The 15,182-nt window shown below is 38.9% G+C and overlaps 1 protein-coding gene across 2 annotated transcripts in view; it reads left to right on the top strand.

Moving 5' to 3' along the window:
- The window catches only part of USP3 (ubiquitin specific peptidase 3), a 172,534-nt gene that overhangs the window by 57,825 nt on the left and 99,527 nt on the right, over nucleotides 1-15,182 (top strand). The window lies entirely within an intron of this gene.

Here is a 15,182-nt window from a genome sequence, read left to right as displayed (position 1 = left end):
CAAGCCGTGGTGCCTTCCATCTAGGTGACCTGATTTGCTCCCTCCCTTCATCCGTGTCCTAAAGCTTTGGTATTGGTTCCCACAAGTAAGGATGACGCCGTGGACCGGACACACCTATGTTGGAGAAAACAGAATTTATGTTTACCTGATAAATTACTTTCTCCAACGGTGTGTCCGGTCCACGGCCCGCCCTGGTTTTTTAATCAGGTCTGATAATTTATTTTCTTTAACTACAGTCACCACGGTATCATATGATTTCTCCTATGCAAATATTCCTCCTTTACGTCGGTCGAATGACTGGGGAAGGCGGAGCCTAGGAGGGATCATGTGACCAGCTTTGCTGGGCTCTTTGCCATTTCCTGTTGGGGAGGAGAATATCCCACAAGTAAGGATGACGCCGTGGACCGGACACACCGTTGGAGAAAGTAATTTATCAGGTAAACATAAATTCTGTTTTTTTTAAGTTTGAGGGCGCATGCTAAAAATTTCCCTGCTCTATTATTCTCAAAATAAATTTCTTGTTTAGTTTTGAGGGCTAACGTATTGACTTCCTTTAATAACTGCTCTTGGACCATTTTCCTGGCTTTTTCTAGTTCATCGAAGGCATGTAGGTCTAGAGGGTTTTGCTTGTGTGCGTATTCTAATTTGGCTAGGAGATTTGTTGATAATGTAAACGTGCTTTCTTTTTAACATGTGCCTGTCTTTTTTTTAATAAACTCGCCTCTGATATAACATTTATGTGCCTCCCATACTACAAAAGGATCTGTTTCCAGGAGAGAGTTAAATTGAAAATATTCAGGGAGAAGCTTTTCTATCTTAGCTTTAAAATCTGGGGCATTGAGTAAACCATCCTCCAATTTCCACATGAAAACTCCTTTAGGTGCAGATGGCCAGTCAAGCTGCGTAAGCACAGCAGAGTGATCGGACGAAACAGTGTGTGACATCCTAGAGGACAAAACATTAGTAAGACCCCTTTGATTAGTTAATAGGTAGTGGATCCTGCTATAGGAGCGATGTGGAGACGAAAAAAAGGTATAGTCTCTTTGACATCTGGAGATTTAAACACCCCATGCAAACAGAGTTTGATCCCGTAATATTTTCCACAATTGTTTTATTGTGCTCCTAGAAATAGACGGGTTAGGGTTCGTTGTATCCAAATACGGTTGGATAGGTATATTAAAATCTCCTCCTATATAAAGTGCTCCTTTAGTGTGATCTAAGATTTGAGTGAAATATTTCTTAAAAAAGGGAAGTTGTTGTTTTGTATTTGGAGCATATAAATTGACCAATGTCACCGGAGTGCCATATAATAGGCCGGATACACACAAAAATCTACCTTCAGTATCTGTGTATGTTTTTATGAGTGAAAGGTATTTGCCTACCTATGAGAATGCTTACTCCGTTCCGTTTGTGGTCAAAAGAGCTATGAAAATGCTGTGTGTAGTGATTTTCCAGATGTTTCTGCTCTTTAGATTTTAAAAAGTGGGTCTCCTGTAAAAAAGAGTATATCCCCTCTTTTTTTCCTGTGGAGGTCCCGGAGTGCCATGGATCGTTTCTGTGGAGAGTTTAATCCCTTAGTATTTTGGCTTATCAGTGTAATTGTTTTATTATTAATTGCCATAATTTATTTTATGTTTTGGCGCCTATCAAGATATTGAGGCCAGGGTAAGTCTAGCCGTGTGGTCACCTGAGTTGTGTTGTAATGTAGTGTGTGTACCTCAAGACCTATGTACCATATATATAATAATAACCGAGTAAACAATAAGTAACAAACACATAACATTCCCCCAAAGGAGCAACCTAAGGGGTTGGATTTAAACGTTCACTTTAAGTCAAGTTTAAATATTTTGGAGTCGGTAACCAGCTCTGTAAATAAACTTACATTGTCTGCTATATTAATCCACTATAGCTTATAAAATAATCAAATAATAAAAAGGAAGAAAAGAAAAAGAAGCTATCATGTAATACTATTACGCAGCTTGGCATTCAATATGCTATTTGTGCCGAAAGGGGGAGTGGGGAGGAGTAGGAAAAAGGGAGAGGTTCTGAGAGGAAAAGGGGCAAAATGTAGGAAAGTTTAATAAGGACCAAAGTATCTGTAAAGTATTTAGTCACTGATGCTGTCTCACCACTCTTCATGTTCTGATGTCTCTAGGTAGATTCACTCTCTCTTGCAAAGGTCAATGTCAGTGCATTAAGGAAATTGTTATTAGCAGTATTTAGGACTATGTTTGATGAAGGAGGAACTTTCCAAAAAGTTCTTCAGGTGTTCTCAGGTGTCTGCTGTCGCTTATTTGATTCTAATGTGGGTATCGGCCTGCTTTTCTTTGGTGTGCACAAATTTGGGTTGTGGGATTTGGTTTTGTAGGAAGTGTGGGCTTGTTTCTATTCCTCCCTTTGTTGCTTTGCCCTTTTATAGTCCGGTTGTTCCTCTAGGAGTTCCCTTTCATTGCTCCCTGGAGGGTCTAATTCAAGGGCCCTGCAGAAAGTCGGGATATCGGCAGTGGTTTTGCAAATCAGTTTCCGATTTCCATGCAAGACGTATAGGTGGAAGGGGAACCCCCATCTGTAAAGTATTCTTTTCTGTCGCAATAAAGTTGTTAGGGTGTTAAGTTCTCTCCTTCTTTGCAATGTTCGTGGTGAGAGGTCAACATAAAATTGCAGGACCATGCCTCTAAAGTGCACTGGTTGGTTTTTTTCTGGAGGCATTTAAAAGTTCTTCTTTTAAATCATATATCGGTCATCAAGGGGGAACAAAGAGTTCTCTAGCGATGATAGAGGTTACCAAAATAATTCAATGGGCAGAGACTCACTCTTGCCATCTATCAGCAATCTATATCCCAGGAGTGGAGAACTGGGAAGCGGATTTTCTAAGTCAAATTTTTCATCCGGGGGAGTGGGAACCACATCCGGAGGTGTTTGCACAATTGATTCAGCAATGGGGCACACCAGAATTGGATCTGATGGTGTCTCGTCAGAACGCCAAACTTCCTTGTTACGGGTCTAGGTCAAGGGATCCTCAGGCAGTACTGATAGATGCTCTAGCAGTACCTTGGTCGTTCGACCTGGCTTATGTGTTTCCACCATTTCCTCTCCTTCCTCGTTTGATTGCCAGAATCAAACCGAGAGAGCTTCGGTGATTTTGATAGCACCTGCGTGGCCACGCAGGACTTGATATGCAGACCTGGTGGACATGTCATCTCTTCCACCATGGACTCTGCCACTGAGACAGGACCTTCTGATTCAAGGTCCTTTCCAGCATCCAAATCTAGTTTCTCTGTGGCTGACTGCTTGGAGATTGAACGCTTGATTTTATCCAAGCGGGGTTTCTCTGAGTCGGTCATAGATACCTTGATTCAGGCTCGAAAGCCTGTCACCAGGAAAATTTATCACAAGATATGGCGTAAATATCATTATTTTTTTTTTTTTTTTTTTTTTAAACAATTTTTATTGAAGTCATAAACAAATACAATATATAAAGGGTATGCCCCAAAACATTTACAAATAAATGTATACACAGTACAATTAGAAGAGTAATGTATTCAAATACCTCAGGCGTTACTATAAAATGTGGGCTATCTTATAAGGGGACTTCAGTTTTATTATAGAGTATCATAAAAGTAACATAAAAAAAGGTCCTCTCCCAGCTAAATAAAAAGAAGATTAGGGTATCTATTCAGATAAGAGTAGGGCTAGGGAGGAGGTAGCTCTATAGTTTTATGGGGAAGGGGGATGCAGCGGGCGAGAGCCGCTCAAAATAGTAGGAGGGGGGGAGGGCGGAGCCAGTTAGTATGTCGAATTTGTAAATGCACTGAGAACTCAGAGCTTTTAAAGGGACAGTCAACCCAAAAATTACTTTTAACTTAGTTAGTTAACTAATCTAAATATCTTTACAGTAAACTGTAGCCAAATTTCCATCTAAATAAACTTTGGCAGAAAATAAACTTACTAGATCTCATCTGGCAGTTTGGAAATGGCCGCCTGACCCCTCCTTCTCTGACGTCTCCCAAAAGCTTGAACTAGTACAGGATCCTTTTCTCGAGTCTAGTAGTCTCGTCCCTGCGCGCTCCTGCAATTTCAGCTAACAGCTGTTCATTCCCGGCCGGCACTCACTGCCTCTCATCTGTGCTGTGTGTTACAGAGACTGAGAGTCAGTGAGTGCCGGGCAAGCAGTGATATGATGGTCTGAGAGTAGAGAGAAATGATATGATGGTTTCACCTATTTGATTCTACAGAAAGAAATACAATTTGCTTACTAAGTAGAGGCTTCATAACGTTCCTTGTTACACAAAATGTCATATCCTGTATAAAAAAAAAAAAATACGCTGAGCTGCAGGGTTTAGTCTCAGCTTAAAATAATGTTATGTGAAGTTTCTGTTATAATCAGGGAATCTTGTAACCAGAATATTACGTTATTATGGGACCCCATTGTTGTTGTATTTTTAACCAGGGGGGTTGTGTGGGACGATGGGGTCCCATATGTTGTTGTATTTTTAACTAATCTATCCGAGTTGAATGGAAAATGAACTATAATGATAATTTACGATATATAATAGAATCAGTCTCCTTGCATTGGGGTGGAACCAATGATTTAGTGAAGCATTAACAGTTATATCTATCGCAGAACCTCCGGTTTGGAGTGTTACATAGAAGGAGGGTATAGAAGGATCCAACCACTTAGATTAATATGTGGTAACAATAACTGCACAAGTACTTAGTTAATTTAATACCAATATACTGCATACCCAAATACCGGTAATGACATGAATGTGAAAAGTTAAATATATATCTCCTACATAATATTGAATCACCATGTTTGAATCACCATGTTTGTATAAACTGTATTTCTCTTGTTAAGTGTGTTCAGTCCACGGGTCATCCATTACTTATGGGATATATTCTCCCCCCAACAGGAAGTTGCAAGAGGATCACCCAAGCAGAGCTGCTATATAGCTCCTCCCCTCACATGTCATACCCAGTCATTCTCTTGCAACGCTCAACAAAGGAGGTCGTGAGAGGAGATGGGAGTTTTTTATTTATTCTTCAATCAAAAGTTTATTATTTTAAAATGGCACCGGAGTGTGCTGTTTTTTCTCTCAGGCAGTATTTAGAAGAAGAATCTGCCTGCGTTTTCTATGATCTTAGCAGACGTAACTAAGATCCACTGGCTGTTCTCGCACATTCTGAGGAGTGGGGTAACTTCAGAAAAGGGAATAGTATGCGGGGTCCCCCGCAAATGAGGTATGTGCAGTAAAATATTTTCTAGGAATGGAAATGACTAAGAAAACACTGCTGTTACCCATATGATGTAAGTACAGCCTTTAATGCAGTAGTAGCGACTGGTATCAGGCTGGTAAATGTATGCACAGTAGAGTTATTTTCTAGGGACTAGAATTTGACTGAGAAAATACTGTTAATACTGAAATATTGTATGAGCCTTAACTGCAGTAGAAGCGACTGGTAGCAGGCTTAGTGATAACTTTGCATAACATTGGAAAAGTTTGTAAAACGTTTACTGGCATGTTATTCGTTTTTTGTGAGGTACTTTGGTGATAAATATTTTTGGCCATGAATTTTTTCCATATGGCTAACGTATATTTCTGCATAGAAACCGTTATGTCAGGTCTCCCACTGTTGTAAATATGAGTGGGAGGGGCCTTTTTGTAGCGCCTTGTTGCGTAGTTAAAATTCTAGCACAGTCTTCCTGCTTCTTCCTCCTTGATCCAGGACGTCTCCAGAGAGCTCAGGGGTCTTCAAAATTCATTTTTGAGGGAGGTAATCAGTCACAGCAGACCTGTGACAGTGTGTTTGACTGTGATAAAAGCGTTAAATCTTAATTTGATTATCCGTTTTTGGGTATTGAGGGGTTAATCATCCTTTTGCTAGTGGGTGCAATCCTCTGCTAATTTCATACGTTTTTTCTGTTAAATTGTTTGTCATAACTGAATTAATTCATTGTTATTTCAACTGTGTTTTTTAAAAGCGCTGCAGCGTTTTTTTTATCTTGCTTGTACATTTATTGAAAGAATTTTCCAAGCTTGCTAGCCTCATTGCTAGTCTGTTTAAACATGTCTGATACAGATGAATCTACTTGTTCATTATGTTTAAAAGCCAATGTGGAGCCCAATAGAAATATGTGTACCAATTGTATTGATGTTACTTTAAATAAAAGTCAGTCTTTACTGGTAAAGAAATTATCACCAGACAACGAGGGGGAAGTTATGCCGCCTAACTCTCCTCACGTGTCAGTACCTTCGCCTCCCGCTCAGGAGGTGCGTGAAATTGTGGCGCCAAGTACATCAAGGCCCTTACAAATCACTTTGCATGATATGGCTAATGTTATGAAAGAAGTATTATCTAATTTGCCTGAGTTAAGAGGCAAGCGCGATAGCTCTGGGTTAAGGACAGAGCGCGCCGATGACACGAGAGCCATGTCCGATACTGCGTCACAATTTGCAGAACATGAGGACAGAGAGCTTCATTCTGTGGGTGACGGATCTGATCCAGGGAGACCGGATTCAGAAATTTAAAATTTTAAATTTAAGCTTGAGAACCTCCGTGTATTGCTAGGGGAGGTGTTAGCGGCTCTGAATGATTGTGACACGGTCGCAATCCCAGAGAAGTTATGTAGGCTGGATAAATACTATGCGGTGCCGGTGTGTACTGACGTTTTTCCTATACCTAAAAGGCTTACAGAGATTATTAGCAAGGAGTGGGATAGACCCGGTGTGCCCTTTCCCCCCCCCCCTCCGATATTTAGAAAAATGTTCCCAATAGACGCCACCACACGAGACTTATGGCAGACGGTCCCTAAGGTGGAGGGAGCAGTTTCTACTTTAGCCAAGCGTACCACTATCCCGGTGGAGGATAGTTGTGCTTTCTCAGATCCAATGGATAAAAAATTAGGTTACCTTAAGAAAATGTTTGTTCAACAAGGTTTTATATTACAGCCCCTTGCATGCATTGCGCCCGTCACTGGAAGAGGCGATTCGCACAGCACCATTGGATGAGATTATGAACAAGCTTAAAGCACTTAAGCTAGCTAATGCATTTGTTTCAGATGCCGTTGTGCATTTAACCAAACTAACGTGCATTTAACCAAAACATTTACTGATTGCATTTAACCAAACATTTACTGATTGTCTACTTACCAAAATGTATCAAACAAGAGCCAACCCATAGCACTAGTATTTACAATCAGTAAATGTATACACATTATATGAGGAATAGAGTACAATAATAGTGACACCAATATATACAATATGCAACAAGAAATAAAGTGATTTTGAAGAAGAGACTGTTCCTGGGCAGAAGTGGTTAGATCAATAACGTAATATTCTGGTTACAAGATTCCCTGATTATAACAGAAACTTCACATAACATTATTTTAAGCTGAGAATAGTAAACAATATCCCCATTCTTATATTTAGTAGGTTGCAAATACTTGTCCTTTTGGTGAGTAGACAATTATTGGATCTTGCAATTAACAATTGCTAATATCGATAGTAAACAATATCCCCATTCTTGTATTTAGTAGTTTGCAAATACTTGTCCTGCAGGGTAGCGCTTTGTACTATTGGACAATTAACCTACTAGTATAGAGAATAATGGATTGTACAATCTATATAGCAGAGTGTCATTCGATGTTGAAAGCTTGCATATACCTGCTGTGTTAAATGTAATTGCGCTCCACCGTTCTCTTACTTTACATTATAAGATAACTTGTGTATGTTTAAAATACAGTTTATACACACATGGTGATTCAATATTATGTAGGAGATATATATTTAACTATTCACATTCATGTCATTACCGGTATTTGGGTATGCAGTATATTGGTATTAAATTAACTAAGTACTTGTGCAGTTATTGTTACCACATATTAATCTAAGTGGTTGGATCCTTCTATACCCTCCTTCTATGTAACACTCCAAACCGGAGGTTCTGCGATAGATATAACTGTTAATGCTTCACTAAATCAGTGGTTCCACCCCAATGCAAGGAGACTGATTCTCTTATATATCGTAAATTATCATTATAGTTCATTTTCCATTCAACTCGGATAGATTAGTTAAAAATACAACATCATATGGGACCCCATCGTCCCACACAACCCCCCTGGTTAAAAATACAACAACGATGGGGTCCCATAATAAAGTAATATTCTGGTTACAAGATTCCCTGATTATAACAGAAACTTCACATAACATTATTTTAAGCTGAGACTAAACCCTGCAGCTCAGCGTATTTTTTTTTTTTTATACAGGATATGACATTTTGTGTAACAAGGAACGTTATGAAGCCTCTGCTTAGTAAGCAAATTGTATTTCTTTCTGTAGAATCAAATAGGTGAAACCATCATATCATTTCTCTCTACTCTCAGACCATCATATCACTGCCTGCCCGGCACTCACTGCCTCTCAGTCTCTAACACACAGCACACAGCATGGATGAGAGGCAGTGAGTGCCGGCCGGGTATGAACAGCTGTTAGCTGAAATTGCAGGAGCGCGCAGGGACGAGACTACTAGACTCGAGAAAAGGATCCTGTACTAGTGCAAGCTTTTGGGAGACGTCAGAGAAGGAGGGGTCAGGCGGCCATTTCCAAACTGCCAGATGAGATCTAGTAAGTTTATTTTCTGCCAAAGTTTATTTAGATGGATATTTGGCTACAGTTTACTGTAAAGATAGTTAGTTAACTAATCTAAATAAGTTAGTCTTTTTTGGGTTGACTGTCCCTTTAAATACACTACTAATCAGAATTATTAAAGTATTGTTTGGAAACATCTAAGTAGTGTATTTTTCGTCTAGGAACGAACAAACCCAACATCAAAAATAGGTTTAAACATTTAGGGTAACTACAGGTTATATGCCAGGACAAAACTGATTTGTACCTGTTAACAAGTTATACTGGGGCTAAGTTAAGGAATGCGTCATGGATCCATAGGGGACATCTAACCGAGCACTAAGTATATAGCAAAGATAAGGAAACAAAGTTAAACATGGCTATATTTCAGTAATTGAGGGATGGGAGTATAAACTGGTTGCCGGTCTACCAGGAGAAGTTAAGTATAATCTCTCTTAGTTAGCATATATAATGTAGTCTAGGTTAAGTCCTGATGCAAAACCTCTGTTGAAATATAAGAGCACCTTGCAAATAAACAAATGGTAATAGAGACTGGTGCTATGTATAGTAATATCAGGAACCAATGTTGTGGTAGTCATACTACGCGGATATGTGCCACGCAATTAGTATATATATAAAACAATTCAGTTGTGAGTGATATTTAATGTCATCCAGGCCGTAGGGAATAATGGAGCTAATAAAGGCCAGATAAGGAATATAACCTAACCTACTCTAGTAGTAGCAGCCTGGGACTAACATTAACAGTGAGCAGGCCAGAAGATAATAAACAATAGGATGGGGTTATTCTCTAAACTTATATTGCTAGAGCAGGCTAAGGACCAGCCCAAATATGACATAATAGGAAAAAAAAATATCTAGAAAGAGGTACTTCTCTAACATTTGTATAGGTTAGTATTGAAGCTCTATAAGGATTTAGCTTTATAAACATTATGCACATAAAGCAATGAGCAAAAGTAGGCCTCAAACACATAAATGAAACATTCAAACATTTAAAGAACAAGAGAATTACCATCATGCACCCTTATGCAGAGATATTGGTAGATAGCTGTATAGGCCAATATATGATATAACTAGGGAATCTTTGCTGAACACTCAAGGCTAAGTGAGTAAGCTAAAATCAAAGCTGTGATGAGGGAAACACAGTAGTATGGAGGGTACATTTACAAACTGTTTCCATACATGAGGAACATAATGCAGCTAGTTTCCCATCAAACTTACTACTGTATATAAAAACTCTGTCATCTCTATATAAAACTATATATATGGCGTGCCTCTTTATTTCAGTATCCTAATATAAGCAACAAGGGTTTATCTAACAGATTAGTATTTATATAACTGTAAGGATTGTCAAATTTCTCATTTAATCCCATTAGGAGATCTGATACCCATATGCTAAATTTTGCCGACAAGGTATGGGAAAGCAGTACAAGCAGCAACTGCAGTATTTGTACAGCAAATCAGTTCTAGCAGTTATAAACAGTGCTATCAGCATAGAATACAGCTATGTCCACTAACCCACATCATCCCAGAGTATAGGTAAACCAAACATGGCATATAAATCGACAGTGTCTCTCAATTTGCAGGCTGTAATCAAAGTCAGACTGAACAGATGAAGATGAAAATGAAGTTTAGGATCAACTCGTGAATGGCATGTGATACGGGACCATCATAGGCTATCTAGAAGCCCTCAAACAGACAATATTCAGATTACAGTATTAGTCGGCAGTTAACATATCCCAAACAAAGTATTCCCAGGTCTCAGCTGGGCAGAGAGTGTGAACATCAGTTTTTTATAAAATAAACTAAAGCTAGGTAAAAGTTAGCCTTATGCGTTACAGGTCTCATAAGAGATATACAGAAATGATCTGTAGCTGAATATCTTGCAACGTACATGTCATCCCAAGGAAAGCAAAGCATGCATTAAGAACTGGTCAAACTGCAAAACAGTTAATTCAATATAGTTACAGAACATCTGTAAAATGCAAACAAAAGGACAGTAGTGAGGGGTTCAGTATTAATCTATACAGTTCTCCTTAGGATATGGAAATTAATGAAATTATATTTATAAGCACAACTAATAGGGAACTAAAAGGTTGAGCTTGATAGCCAAAAAATTAAAAGTGTAGCTGTGTTAATGAGATTAGACTTATTATTATTAGTCTTACAGGATGAAAAAGGCTTAATCTATAGTATAAGGGCTATTTTTAATTCCTATAAGATTATTAAGGGCCCTGCTAAGGATAGTGTCAGGTTCAGCAGTGTAAGCCACCATATAACACGCTAGAGAAATATAGAGTGTATTAGTGTGGCACTCCAAAATTCCAGTCTAAGGATATGAACGTAAGCAGAGATGCAGCCCTAAAACACTGAAACATGGATAATATAGCCATTTTGGTTAAGAGAAAAAAACCATTAGTAAGTAACGCTAGTTAGAATGCTGTGTGATTGCACTCTGGAGTAAACGTTCAATGGGCATCCATGTATTGTGGCAATCAAGCAATATGAAAAAATCAGCAGTGGTATAATGCCCAACTAATGTACTTTAACTATATGCAATATTAAGGACTCTCTAAGAGATTAAAGAAGTATCCCAAACAGTGTATATAACGAACCTTCTATCCATACTATCTACTAACTGCCTATAATCTAGGGTTTCAGCAACAATCTTTAGGACATATGTGTACAGGAAGTGCACTCTATATGAGGGTATAAGTAGTATATTTCCCAACTATGTAATAGCTAAAGTAAACTTAAACAAGAGGATCTGTTACAAGACATCCTCTCAAAAATATAGCTACACGTAGAAACCCTTACAAACCTACTTAAGCATGGATGTTAGCTGGTAAGGTATTCTAGGTCCTATACCATTATAAACTAGCAAATTGCATTATTTCTAATTTACTAATACCCAATATTAAAAAGTTATCTTACCACTACAAGCCAACTAACATAAACTATCAAGGGAGCTGTGTTAAAACTCAATACAATAATCTGCCTACGCTACATGTTACATACTGGAGTGTATGTATATGTCAGGTAACTCGCTGAAAAGTGACACAACCCTACAAACAAAGCGGTGCAAACAGTAAGATTCCCATGAGGGAACCTGCTAAATGAATTAAGCAACCTGGGAGCCGTACACTGTAGTGAATGGCTGCCATGAAAACTGTATAAAGGAGTGTAAAACATAGCAATGTAAAGACATTTATAATCTGAAATTACGGCTAAAAAATATCAAGTGTAAAGTCCCCTATAAACATCTAATATGAGTCCCACAAGAATCCATCTTGAAGCTATAAGTCCTGCCGCAAAGAAGTAAGAGCAGGGCACCCGAGACACCGGGGCTGTTAGCAAAAAGTCACACTACTCCAGTTCTGAATCCCATCGCTACGTGAATTGTTACTTTCCGTGTCCAGTAAGCTTGTCGCTGCTCCTCTTGACAGTTCACCCCAGCCCGGAGCCCAGCTACGATCAGATACTTTTTGGATCGGGAGGAGCTGGTATTAGAACCGAGATTGCGGAGGGACATATAGTACTCTGAAGTTAGCTTAGGTCCCATCCCCTCTGGGGCCACTGTAGAGAGGCCAACAGCACTCTTAGTGTCGCATCAGGCAACTGGCAGCCTGCACCTTCCCTCGGTGAACAGCACCACACTGAGCATGTTGGATCCAGGGAGAGGAGGTTGTAGTAATCTGGTGTAAAAGTGTCTGTCCAGCAAGCTGTTCTACCAAAGTTAGAGCCGTATGTGTCTGTGTGTGAGACCAAAGGTCCATCAGCTCTGTCCCCACCGTTGCCACTTCAGATGTTTCTTCAAATGTTTCTTTGTATTCTGAGCCACAACGGATGACCCTTCTTAGGGAGTTAAATTGGCTCGTCATGCGACAGTCTAGCTCCACTAGAAGGGCTCTTAATTTTCCAAAATTCTCCATTATGTTGTAGTAGAGCAACTTAATTCTGTCGGTTTAGTTTGCCTTATACCAGTAAAAGGAGAACAGTATACAGAATAATGACACAGACCTCGTGGCTGTACCTAGGATAGTAGGTTGTTAGCTGCCGTAGGCCCCAAGTCATAAAGCCTCCTCGATTACTTCAGATCTCACATATCTGAACTGCTTCTTAAAAAGTTGGTGGTAGTAGTAGTTCTCCTTAAGCCCCCGAGCATTTTGGGAGTGTAAATAGTTATTAAAAATGGATATTTGCACATGTTTAATCAATTGTAGGAGAGGAGCTCCAAGCATACACGACTGCTCTCCTTGGCTGTAGGCTCCGCCCCCCGGCGTAAATATCTTTAATGGTGCGAATCTTCAAGGGGTTCCGTTTGAACCTATGCATTCCATAGATATTAAGCTTCTATCTTGGAAAGTTCTGTTTTTAGTTGCTATCTCTTCGGCTCGAAGAGTTTCTGAACTATCTGCATTGCAATGCGACTCGCCTTATCTTGCTTTCCATGCTGATAAGGTGGTTTTGCGTACCAAACCTGGATTCCTTCCTAAGGTTGTTACTAACAGGAATATCAATCAGGAAATTGTTGTTCCTTCTCTGTGTCCTAATCCTTCCTCTAAGAAGGAGCGTCTGTTGCACAACTTGGACGTGGTTCGTGCTTTAAAGTTTTACTTGCAAGCGACCAAAGATTTCCGTCAAGCATCTTCTTTGTTTGTTGTCTATTCTGGAAAACGTAGAGGTCAAAAAGCTACGGCTACCTCTCTTGCTTTTTGGCTGAAAAACATCATCTGTTTGGCATACGAGACTGCTGGACAGCAGCCTCCTGAAAAAATTACAGCTCACTCTACTAGAGCGGTGGCTTCCACATGGGCTTTTAAAAATGATGCTTCTGTTGAACAGATTTGTAAGGCGCTTCATACCTTTTCCAAATTTTACAAATTTGATACCTTTGCTTCTTCGGAGGCTATTTTTGGGAGAAAAGTTCTTCAAGCAGTGGTGCCTTCTGTTTAACCATCTGTCTTGTCCCTCCCGTTCATCCGTGTCCTGTAGCTTTGGTATTGTATCCCACAAGTAAAGGATGAATCCGTGGACTCGTCTTACCATAGAAGAAATCAATTTATCAGGTAAGCATAAATTTAGTTTTCTTCTATAAAGGTAAGACGAGTCCACGGCCCGCCCTGTCATTTTAAGACAGATTGTATTTTTTTTTTATTTAAACTCAGTCACCTCTGCACCTTGTAGTTTCTCCTTTTTCTTCCTGTACCTTCGGTCGAATGACTGGGGGTGGAGCTAAGGGAGGAGCTATATAGACAGCTCTGCTGTGGTGCTCTTTGCCACTTCCTGTAGGGAAGGATAATATCCTACAAGTAAAGGATGAATCCGTGGACTCGTCTTACCATAGAAGAAATCAATTTATCAGGTAAGCATACATTTAGTTTTTCCCTTAATGTGTTTCCAATTACTTTTTTTTACCAGCTGCAGAGTATAAAATGTATGCGATTTGCTTTTTTAAGGCTTATTTGCGTACATGAATTAGCTGATTTTGTGTTTTGAAGCCACAACCCTAATAAAATGGGTTGAGCTTGTCTGTATAATCAGATCTCATTACTTTTATCACATTGTGCACATATGCAGGCTTCTTTATCTTATATCTGTCCATCACAAATACTTGAGAGAACAATGGAAAATTAACATTTTATTACCTTATCTCTTCTATAACCCTCTGGAAGTGTAATTTCTTCTACTGGCTGTGTTAATACAACTTGGCCAAAAACTTTCAGGATATGTGGGGATACCTCAGGCTCAATAAACTAATTCAAATACCAATATAAGGGTAATGGAAATACTTGTAAACAATTTAATAATCTCAAGCAGGTAAAGTGGATCATTGGGCACTAATTAAAAGGGAGAATTGTTTTGAGTAAACTGTCCCTTTAAACTCTGTTTCCTAAAAATTATAAGAGGGACTTAATTGCTCTTCTGATTTAACCATCTGCCATTTTTTAGTGAAAACTTGTTGAACGTGATGCTTTTGACTTTATACACTAATCTTATTTGCTTTGACTTTATACACTAATCTTATTTGCTTTGAGCTAACAAAGTAAATATGTGGTGATACATTGTTAATTTTGTGACAGTATAATCTTGATTTGATTAAAGACACAGAGATTAAATATTTTCCCAACTTTGCAACATTTGTTTTACACCAAACCCACCTTAACTATATGCTCCTGATTCTTTTAAATGTGTATATAGTCTTATTGTAATATTACTGATACTACGTATTACATTTTTCTACTTTAGATCAATAAGCAGAACTCCTCCTCCTAGCCAGTTGAATTACTCCCTTCTACAATTTAATTCTATAATATTCACTGTTCTCTTTGTTAATACCTTCTTTAGAGAGGATATTAGCCTAACAGGCTTCATCCTATTTCAGTATTTGTAGCATTAAAGTTTGTTTTCTTTAAATTTTAAAAGGAAAAGAGAAAATTTAAACCAGTAACTATGGTTGTGATTCCTGATTGTGGCTCTTTCACCTTCATTTGAATACTGTTTCTACAGGATACTTCCAGTCTCCATGTTTTATTGTTG

Source organism: Bombina bombina, chromosome 6, assembly GCF_027579735.1.
Source record: "Bombina bombina isolate aBomBom1 chromosome 6, aBomBom1.pri, whole genome shotgun sequence".
Lineage (NCBI taxonomy): Eukaryota > Metazoa > Chordata > Amphibia > Anura > Bombinatoridae > Bombina > Bombina bombina.
The sequence above is the reverse complement of the archived record's forward strand: the minus strand, read 5'-3'. Positions and strand labels throughout refer to the sequence as shown.